Source organism: Ovis aries, chromosome 2 (genome assembly GCF_016772045.2).
Source record: "Ovis aries strain OAR_USU_Benz2616 breed Rambouillet chromosome 2, ARS-UI_Ramb_v3.0, whole genome shotgun sequence".
NCBI lineage: Eukaryota > Metazoa > Chordata > Mammalia > Artiodactyla > Bovidae > Ovis > Ovis aries.
In genome coordinates this window covers 8,125,713-8,133,602 of record NC_056055.1, presented here as the reverse complement: position 1 = coordinate 8,133,602, position 7,890 = coordinate 8,125,713, and the positions used below count along the sequence as shown (strand labels likewise).

Below are 7,890 nucleotides of genomic sequence, written 5' to 3'. Positions count from 1 at the left end.
AATAAACACTGTAGAGATATTGAGCGTGGGGCCATGAGTATAGTCATAACCTGGGGAAGGGCGTTCTAGGAGGATGGCTCAGCATATACACAGGATGGAAGCAAGAGCACACGCTACATTGAGAAATAAAATCATTCCATGCTGTTGGGGCGCTGGGCATGTGTTTATGGAGTGGGGTGGGCTTCAGTGGGAGAAGAGACAGGGAAGACGGGCAGGGGGTAATCCTATAGCACCTTAGACTGTATCCTGAAGGAACTGGGACTGGAGTGTCAGATTGTTTGCAGGGCAAAATGAAGAACAGGGATGATGTACGTATTTCTATGGAGCACACGCTCAGCTAATGAGCTGGTTTTATTTAGACTGTGTGTTGATTTGGAAATGATTTGGGAGGCTGGGCTTGAATGAGTGATGAGGTGTCCTGGGGGCTCTCCCAAAACCGCTTCTTGGCACTGCCCCGGTGGGATTCATAGGGAAGACAGAGAAACTGGATGCCTGGAGGCCTGCAAAGAGGAGCGATGCTGTGAGCTGGCCTCTGGCAGTGGCCCCGGGCACGGGGAGTAGCAAGTCCCAATCCACTTGGAGGTTGGAAGGGCAGCCGTCTCTAGCCTTACCGCCGGTCTGGCCTTCATGCTTCGGTTTAGAAACCTGACCGCTGAGCTGTTTCTCCATCCCAGGACTGCTCTGTGGACCCGAGGCCTAGCACCCATGAAGGATGGTGAACTCAGCTCCCGGGCCCCTGGGAACCATCGCTGCCAGGAGGAGCACAGGTATGCCAGGTAGGAATTTCTCAATGTTCGTCCTCCACCCCTCAATTTCGGGAATGCATAGGGAACGACTGTGGCTTGGATGTGAGACTTGAAGCTCAGCGGCCAAATGAAGTCAGGCTGTCCGTCTGTTCTAAATTTAAATCCTTAACCACGTTTGGGCACAGTACCTTGTCTGAGGTTGTTTTCTATCCCAAATGTATAATGTCAGGGCGTGCCAGGGAGGGATGCGGGCGATGACGGCAGAGGGCCTCGGAGAAGAAAACACGAGCAGTTCCTGCAGCCAATCTGATTAGCGCATAAACTCCAGCTCTCCCCTCACCCCGAAACCTCACTCGGTCAACAGTGACTGCCTACAGGAAAGCTGCTGCCTTCCAGTGGAATTTCACAGAAGGACCATTTCAGAGTCTCTCGGCCTAAGTGCGATTCAGTACTCCTTTCCTTTAACTTCTTTTAGGGGCCTACCATTTGGAAAATATTAATAACTGCTATTTTAAGTGTTCTCCATGTACAAAACACTGGGCTAAGCATTCCCTATTTGTTATCTCATTTAATCCTCATGGCAACTCTATGAATTAAGTCCTATTATTAGCTTCCTTCTGAAGATTGGGAAAAATTAATTGTTCAGGGATTAAATAACTTGCCCAAGTCTTCAGAGCTAGGCAGGAAAAGGGTCTAGATCTGAATTCAATATTATCTCAAATTGAACAGTACTGCATAGGATCCTAAATACAGCGAAGTACCTCCGTGAACCACCTGAGCCAGGCTGCTACTCAGTCAGAGGTAAAATATTGTCATCCCCTTATAAAGATGAGGAAAAGGAGGACCAGAGAAGTTAGTGACTTGCCCTAAATCATACAGGAAGACATCAGAAGAGCATGTACTATGTCCTGGAACCAGGATGCTTGTCCTCAAGAAAACAGTTCAGAATAAGCAGCCAGTTTGCTGTCAGATATTTTTGCAAAAAAAATTTTTGTTTAATTTGAACTACTTCTAAACTTACTAAAAACAGCAAGAATAGAGCACAGAGTTTCCATGCACCCTTTACCCAAACTCCCCAGATAGTAGCATCTTCTACAACTAGAGTGTAACCATCAGAACCAGAAAAAGAACACTGGTACAATACCACTCAGTACAGGCTTTTCTGAAGCTTCACCAGGCTTTCCATTTAGGCTCTTTTTCTGCTCCAGAACCCCATCGGGATCCTTCTCTTCTTAGTCTGCTACAGTCGATAACAGCTCTTTAGTCTTTGTCTTCCATGACTTTGGCACTTTGGGGAGGTATCGGTAAGTTATTTCATGGAATGTCCCCCAGCGTGTGTTTGTCTAGAGTTTTCACGTGACTGAACCGAGGCTCTGCATCTGGGGCAAGAGTATCAGAGAAGGGATGCTGTGGCTTTCTCAGGTACCGTATCACCAGGCGTATGCTGTCTACATGCCTTATTGGTGATGTAACCTTGATTGCTTGGAGAAAGCGGTTTCTGCAGGGGTGCTCTGCTCTAAAATTGTTATCCCTCCCACCCCTGCCCCTGTACTTAGCAGATATCTTAGAGAAGATACTTTGAGGCTATGTCCCTCCTTCTGCTCTTACTTTCTCTCACTGGTTCACATCCATTAGTAACACTTGTGTGCAGCAAGTGCGGTCTGTCTGCTTGCTACTGACTTCCCTTCTGCTTATATTAATATGAATTCTGTCATAAGGGAAGACTGTCCATTCACTCCTGTCTTTCTCTTTAATCTCAGATATTTTTATATCCTCATAAACTCATGGATGTGTATTTTAGTCTATGGATTATGGTCCAATTCTATCATTTTCTATTTTGTTGCTCAAATTGTTCAGTTCTGGCCACTCAGAGCTCCTGCGGGCTTGTTTCCAGATCTCTTGCATCACAGGGCCCTTCAACTTTCTTTTCATTAATTGCAGCAGCTGCCTAAAATAGAAATAGCCATGATCCTTTTAGTTCCTCTTTTTCTCTTATTTCCTACACCCTCTTCCAACTTCATCCCTTGTTTCCAAAGGCTGTTAGTTTCAGCTCCAAAATGTCTCTCAAATCATCCCTCATGGTCTCGTCCCAGTTTGGAATGTATTACTTGTCATTTTAACCACTATGACATTTTGGTCTTTCTCTTTCTAGTCCCTACCCACACCCCCCGTGAATCCCTTTTCCACACTGCTGATTAAACAGTGTTCTGAAGATGTGAAGATTATATTACCTCTCCCCTACAAAGGCTCCTGCTTGCTCTCAGAGAACTGGAGTTTCTGGCCTGTCTGAAAGACCATCCATGATTTGGCCACAATCAGCTTTTTTAACTCCATCTACTGCTTCTCCATCTGTTTTGCTCTCTGTCCCTTGAGTCCCTCACCTTTCCCATCATGTGCTACAGCATTTCATCTTTTTGTGTTTCTGCACATGCTATTGATTTTGCTTAGAATTCCCTTACTCTTAAAGATGTATTATTACCCCAATTCAGAGCTACTTGTGATCTATGGAATTGGTGAAGAAGTGCCTCAGTCAACAGATACCTATTGATTTAAAGGACTCTCAATTGTTTTCACAACTCCTTGAACACCTAACTTACACTTTTTTTCCCCTGGAATAAAGAGAAGGAGGGCATATGGAATAGCCTTAGTTATTCTATTTGAGTTGTAATCTTGTGGCCGAGCCAGCAGAATTGTGGATGGTGATGGGAGGTTAAAATCCACCTTTGCTGAGTTGACTGCCTCTCTTTTTGTGGGATAACACCATCACCACTCTCATGATTACTTCATCGTCACCTCCATTGCCTAGCCACTACTACCACCTACTTTAACACTACTGCAATCACCATCACTGCCACCAACGAATTTGTACCTACCACTCCGACTGCTACCACCACCATCAGACCAACACCAGGACTAAATGACCATTGCCTTGACACCACCATCACCATCAGTACCAGGACTGCCACACCACTAACCCACCAAATCTGTCCTTTACTGAGTGTCAAAAGGATGCTAAGCATCTCACATATGTTAACTCATTTATCCCTTTTTATACTTTTGTGAAGAAAGAAAGTGAAGTCTCTCAGTCGTGTCCAATTCTTGGCGACCCCATTGCCTGTAGCCTGCCAGGCTCCTCCATCCGTGGGATTTTCCAGGCAAGAATACTAGAGTGGGTTGCCATTTCCTTCCCATGACCCAGGGATTGAACCTGAGTCTCCTGCACTGCAGGCAGACGCTTTACCGTCTGAGCCGCCAGGAAAGCCCATGCTTATACCTTTGTGCTGAGACAAAGAACTAAGCAATTTATTTAAGATTACTCAATTGGTAAATACTAGAAAAAAATAGAGATATTGAAAGTAAATACTAAACGAACTTAGATGTCTGTTAATTCAACTTTTACATTGTCTCATATTTAATTTTCTTATTTTACAGGTGGGAAAAAACTGAAGACAAGTAGAGGATGGCTCGTATCTTCCTCCGACTCTTAAACCAGGACTATGTTCATTGTGCTGCAGTCTGTGCCACACAGACCACTTTCCTCTCTGTGCTCTGAGATTATCTTTGGATTTTTCCCACTGCAAAATTATTTAAGCATCTCATGCATGCATGTACTGGACCAAATAACAGACAAAAAATTAATACAAAATCCAGGAAGAAGACTTAAAAGAGTCATATTCCTTCTTCCCCAAATCCCAAAACTAAACTTGACAATAAATAGCTTTTTATTCACTTGAATTCACTCCATTAACACCACATGAGTTAAACGTGCCATTTCAGAAGGAACGTGGTGGCATCATTTAGCGTCCCAGACCACAACTTGGCAGCCAAAAAGAGAATTCGGAGTCCGTGACAAGGGAGAGAAGATGAAGTCTTCCAATGTGATTTCCAGAGATGGAGAGGCAGTGATGCAGAGAAATAAAGGATGGCAGTGCCAAAGGGCAGGGACGGATTTGGACAGTCCTCTCTAATCTCAGTGGTGGGAAAAGGCTTGGCCTTGAGTGACATGGATTAGTTGCATATTTGAGGGATGAAAGGGTTTGTAGCTTCTGAATGGTTTTCTTCCTCAGGTGAGGCACAGCCAGGTCTGCAGGAAGAAAGAGCAAAGCTGCCACAAGTTAAAAACAGTTTAGAACTGGGTCTTCTGGGAACTGGCTTGGCCATAGAGCCTCTGGGTAGGTCTGAGATATGCTCCTCCGGGCACATTATGAAATGCTGTCAACATCCTATACCTCCTCCTTTTATAAATTCAGGCCTATTCCATGGCCCCTCTGCACTCAGCCTTTCTAATGTTCTCATTTCTGTGGACACTGAAGTCCCACCTGAAACAAAGTCAAGACTTAATTGCCCACTTTAGATTCTCTGTGGATATCTGGTCTACCCTGTAGTGATCCCTCAATTCTATATCCCTGTTAGAATATTCATGGATGTAGGGGTAATAGAGCACTGGACAGAGAGACAGGAGGCTAGGACTTGGTTCCAGAACATACATGGAATGAAGGAAGCAGGAATCTTACACACAAGGCTGCACATTGATTTTGAATCTAGTTAAATGTTGCAATTATCAGGAGTACTAGCTTGATCACTGTGCTCATTGCTTTCTGGCCCCTGTTTCTCCAACAAACTTCAACATATTTTCCAGGAGACTTTACTGGTTTCCCAGCTTGCTACCACCCAGCAAACTGCCTCAGTATTTGGGCTTAGTCACGTTTTGTGCTGCGCGTATTCTGCGTGTGTCATTCAGATAGTCAATAAGCATTTTTGTGACTCTACGATACATACCATATATGTATATATATGGGGAGAAAGAAGAAGAAAAGGAAGAAGGAGGAGGAGAAGGGAGAGGAAGAGCAAGAGGAATAAGAGAGGACGGTAAGGGTTGGTTTTCTGCTTTCAATGAGATTAGAGTCAAAAGAGGAAGTCACCTAATAAAGCAGAATTACGAACATTTGAGTGTCCCAAGGATTGTGTAAAAGAGAAGCACAGAGAAAACTTTATGTGGGGACCTAACACGTGCAGGGAAATTGTTGTTGCTGTTAGTTGCTCAGTCGTGTTTGACTTTGTAACCGCATTCACTGTAGCCTGTCAGGCTGAGGAGTCCATGGGATTTTCCAGACGAGAATATTGGAGTGGGTTGCCATTTTCTTCTCCAGGAGATCTTTCCAATCCAGGGATCAAACTCGTACCTCCTACTGGTGTGTGGATTCTTTCCAGGTGCGCCAAGAAGAGCCATCCTACATCTGTGTAGGAGAGTCAGGATGAGTTCTTTTGTGTCGCTACCATTTTGAAGGATGACTAGATTTCAGCCAGATGAAAAGAGCAAAATTGGCTCTAGGAAGAGCAAAAAAATCAATGAGCAAATCCTACAAATGAGAGAGAACGTTGGAGGAACTTCAGCTGTGGTTGTAGAGAATCAGGGTGAGGTGAGAGGAGCGATGAGAGCTGAGGCAGGACACCTAGGCAGTGTTCAGATCCTGCAGCACCTTAGAAGTGAGGTAAAGGATGCTAGGCTCTCGTCTGGTGCTGTGTTTGTGTTTATGGGGCCACTGCTGAGTAGAGCCTTGCCTACAGCACCATCTTAGTAAATGCAAAGTTCAATGTGCAGCTGACTCAGAAGAATCCCCTAAAGTATTTCTCTTTGTTCGCTTTTCAGACTCCTCTACTAAAGTAGAGGTATTACGGGAAGTGGGATCTCTGTGTACCTGGGCCTCAGTTTTCTCATCTGTTTGATGGGGCATTAAGATAACTACATGCAGCAGTATATGAAACGGCTTCCCAGGTGGTGCTGTTGGTAAAGAACCTGCCTGCCAGTGCAGCAGATGAAAGAGACATGGGTTCAATCCCTGGGTCGGGGAGATCGCTGGAGGAGGGCATGACAACCCACTCCAGTATTCTTGCCTGGACAATCCCATGGACAGAGGCACCACGGAGTTGCAAAGAGTCAGACGTGACTAAAGAGAGTTAGCACACACACACACACACACACACACACACACACAGAGTGTATGAAAAGATCCTAGGTTATTGAGTAAAAGTTCTTAACCTTTGCTCCATTCCATGCTTTTAAGTTTAGATAATCACTGATACTATCATATAAAGGAAAATTATCCAACATTGTTAGGCTATACCCACCTGGTGATTCCAGGAAGAATGTCAAAATTTAAAAAAAAAACCCATATATATATATATATATATATTCCAAAGTCTCTTTTACAAAGCATACTGATATCAGAAAGCTGATTCTCAGAAAGTTGAAGCAATTCAACTGTCACTTAGGTACTTGATGCTAATACCTGAAAAGGAACCCAGTCTTACTTGTGCAGGCTTCCTCTTCTCTGCTCAGGTTTTTCTGCAACTCCTTATCTTCGGTTCCTTTCATCCTCACCGCTCACACAGTGCTTAGTCCTCAATCTGCCTCTAAATATGTGCCCCAAGGGCAGCCACTCAGGGGTTTATTGTGCACCGCTGCTGTCTCCTGTAAAGTAAGGACAAGAAGACCTTATCCACGCATTCTTTTCTCGGATCAGCTAATGTTGTCACATGAAACAAAGCAAGTGCGAGAGTGCACCGTCCGTTCCCCGTGAATCCTTGCTGAGCTATCATCACGACATCTGTGCTGCCCAGTTTTGTGGGAAATGAGACCAGAAGGAGGCGAAAGGACATTCATTAAAATCCCAGAGGAAGACTAGGTCTTGTTATTTATATGAAGAAAAATACTAACTCAGAACCCCAATAGCACTTTGGCATGATTTCAAATGCTAAATGTTCTAATCCTAAATCTTTCTCAATTGAAACCTTTTGTCTCTATTTGGTCCATAAAACCTAGCTTTCCTCTGATACAATCTCTCAGCAAATCATTCGAAGTTTACTCTTCAAATACCTCACCCATCAGTTTTTCTCTCCATCTACTTGCTATTGTCATGATTCAAGGTCTCAGAACCTTCCCTAGGTCTCTTCACTGTTTTTTTTTTTTTTTTCCTATCTCAATAGATAGTTATATTTTCCCAGATGAATCTTTCTAAATCCTAGTGTTGGTCAAGTCTTTACCAAAATTAGGTTATGCTTCCCAATCAACTACAGAAGATGTTCTAAGCTCAACTCCCAAGCCTGAAATCCCAGGCCCTTCAGAGCTGTTCGAGTTTTGCCC

At 44.1% G+C, this 7,890-nt stretch overlaps 1 long non-coding RNA gene across 1 annotated transcript; it reads left to right on the top strand.

Annotated features, from left to right (window-relative positions):
• Positions 1 to 497: 497 nt before the first annotated feature.
• Positions 498 to 4,481, top strand: LOC121818527 (uncharacterized). The gene is made up of 2 exons (XR_006058496.1): positions 498 to 776; positions 4,179 to 4,481. It is a non-coding gene; the product is annotated as an uncharacterized LOC121818527 (long non-coding RNA).
• Positions 4,482 to 7,890: the final 3,409 nt, after the last annotated feature.